The sequence below is a fragment of the Corvus brachyrhynchos genome, unplaced genomic scaffold (genome assembly GCF_000691975.1).
Source record: "Corvus brachyrhynchos isolate BGI_N302 unplaced genomic scaffold, ASM69197v1 scaffold136, whole genome shotgun sequence".
Classification (NCBI taxonomy): Eukaryota; Metazoa; Chordata; class Aves; order Passeriformes; family Corvidae; genus Corvus; species Corvus brachyrhynchos.
Genome location: NW_008239080.1, coordinates 6418611 through 6421877, shown reverse-complemented (window position 1 = coordinate 6421877; position 3267 = coordinate 6418611).

The window sequence follows — 3267 nt, the reverse complement described above, 5'->3', positions numbered from 1 at the left end:
CCTATGTGTAAGCTTAATTTTTTAAGTATAGCTTTTATGTCAGTGTTATTTCAAGAAATTATTTCATTTTGTCTCTTCTAAGAAAATAAAACCCAAATAACAGTGGAAAGAACAGCAGGATTTGATTTCATAGCTGTTGCAATTCCTTTACCATTAGAAGGCTATTTTTCTCTTCAACCATGGAAAATGCAGAATTCTTCAAGAGTGTGGAACAAGATATATATTTTTATATATATAGTTTGAAATGGTTGAACAAACAGCTGCTGAATTAAAACATTACATATATGGGAAAATGGAATTTTAAAAGTACTGTAAGTTTTTCTTTTGTTTATATATAAGCAAATAAATAGTCAAAAAGTTAAGAACTAGTATAGCAACCCAGCTGCAAAATAATTATCAGTAATCATTTATTTGAGACATGAAATATCTCAGCCCATGGTTGAAAAATGTCAATTATGTCCAAATTTGGCAAAGCTATATTTTTATTTCAGCAAAAGTATTTTTAGCTTTTCCTTGAAGAAAGAGAAAGAATGTAGAAAGCAATGGTTATTTAAGAAACCTTGGACAGCATGAGAGGGGAGTATGTATGCTTTTCAAAAATAAAAGTTCATGGGTCACTGTGGAACGCCAGCAAAAGTTTTACACCTTGTCAAGTGTGTTGCCCAGATCCCTGTGAGATGACCAGAGAGGAAAAGGGTACAGTACTCCTAACCTGGGCCAGCAAACAAAAAACTAAAATATCAGTGTTAGTGATACTCATGGAAAAATCCTAAGTAGCATGTTTCTAAAGAGGGGGTGAATACCACCTGCTGACACAATTTGTCTTCTTTTCGCTGCCAGGGGGATAAATTGTGTTAGCTAAGTTAGTTCTGAGGCAAGAACATCACTAAAGCTCAGTGGCAGTTTTTGCAGGCTGTAGGTGTTCTGTGCCATGCTAGAAAGGGAGGTTCTGGCCTCAATTTTGTCTTTGTAAGAGAAATCATATCTTTTGTTCTCTTTTCATCTTTTCTTATTTTCACCTAGATCTCCAAAATGAAAATATTCCAACATTTCTAGGAATTTCTTTTAACCACAACTTTAACTTAGCAGTACTTTTTCCGTGGAGAAGATAAATAAAAGATGAGACATTCATTAGCAAATGATTCTGGGTTTTCTCTGGACAATTTTTGTTGAGTAAATAGCATATCTTTCAGACACAAATAATACAACCAGATGTTATATCAGATTTGAAAGTCTAAGGATAGCTAGAGAGCTTTAACTAATTTTTGCCAGAGATTATGGTTATCAAGCTAAATAGTGGTGAAATGTGGTTATCAAGACAAATATTTGGTAATTTTTATGAAAATATTTTTCATTCAAAAATAAATATTTTTGATGCAAATATTCCTATGGTTTTATTTCTTTAGTTTTACAAAATTCAAGAAATACCTTTTTAAATTAAAATAATCACTGGGAGAAATAAACCCAATAGTGAGCAATAGCCAGTAATGGAGGTAGAAATAGCTTTGAGAAGAGAGGGTATAATGAATGAATATTTCTTATCCAGTGTATAAATACTGAAAATTATCTGAAACCTGAGCCTTAATTGGGTTTTGTTACCTCTAGCTGTTTTGCTATTCAAATATTTCTAATATTCTAATATTGAAATGGAGAGAAATGGAGAAATAGAGTTTTCATGCCATTGTCCCTGCTTGTCCACAGCAGCATTAAACATAGAGTTTAAATCACAACATATTTGTTCCTGCAGATACAAATTGTTATGCCACCCTCATTCTGGTGCTTTTTCTCTCAACTTATTTCACAGCCTTGGAGGTCTGATACCCTGACCCGTTTCTCCTTTACTGTTGTCGCTGTAGTGATAAGCTTGCGCCTTGCAGTGACAATGAATGCAAGATAATATCTCCCTGTCTCCACCTCCAAAAACGCTATCTTTTTCCTTTTCTTCTGGACTACATAGAGAGAACCATTTCATTCTCTAATATTATCAACATTGATATGTGTTATTAACCTGGAGAGTGCTTTATAGGACGGAGAATACACAAACATTAGTTTAACTCAGCCCTCCCTGTATGATGTATCATAACCTACTGCTGCATGTTACAGTGGTTTAAGGCAAAGGCAAATTTAGCTTTCCAACCTAAAATCTGTCTCACAGCTAAAATTATGTTAATCTCTCAGGCTGTTCCTTCTACTTGACAATTAGGTTTTTCTGTGGCTGTTGGATATATTGGCTGAAGTAATACATTATTTATGGAACAATTAAAAAAAACACAAACAAATATTTAGTAATTTTGTCATTAAGAGCTTACATAAGTAATGCAATTTAAAAAAACTAAGCTAAAAATCTGTGTAAAAAAGAAGAGAAATTACATGCAAGATTGATTTTTCCTGAGCTAAGAAAAATACGCAAAATCTGGACTTTGGGTAAAGTTTTGATTTGTCAGTAGGGACAGGATTTCAACCACTATATCCGTCTCTGATAGCTAAGCTGTAAATTTTATGACATCTTTTAGTTTAGGCATTTAAGGATCAAATACAGTTAAAAATGTTCTGTATGGAATAGGCCATTTGTGAAAATAAGATTCATGAGTAGCATGGAGAAATCAATAGGGATCTGTTGCTTCCTCCTCCTTCCACTGCAAAAGCAAAGAGCACACACTGAAGCCAGCAGGTGTATGATTGCATCCTTTATGGTTGATTGCTTCAGTGTTAAGTACCAAGTCAGCTGCTGACTTTTGTATGGAAAACTGCCACACATTTTGACGTATTTTAGTGAAACACCTGAGGTTACACTCATAGTCCAGTCTGGGTCTAGACTATAGATCAATTATTTATTCCCCTGGTCTGCTGTCCAACATATTCCATAGGTCTTCTCTCTCCTTAACTGATGAAGATCCTATTCCACATCTGAGATGAAAACAAATTCACTTCTAAAATGTGTTGAAAAGTGCTTACAGAAGGTGATCGGACATAGCAACAGGCATTTTCCAAAGAGCTTTTAGGCAGCAGCCACAGACCTGCTCTGTTAGTTTCTCTGGAGATCAAGTGCGAACTAAGTGCAGAGGGAGTGCCAGATCCCGTGGAAGATGCCGAAGAACTCATGCGTCTCATCTGGACACAGTCCCGCTTAGCGCTTGTGGCAAGAGAAGAAATGTAAGCAGGGGGTGTGACAGTGGCAGCAAAGGCCGCTCACGGGGGTGCGAAGCTCTATTGCCTGCTCCTGGCCGAGGAGGTGGGCAGAGACGGCGTTCGCAAGGGCGGCTGTCA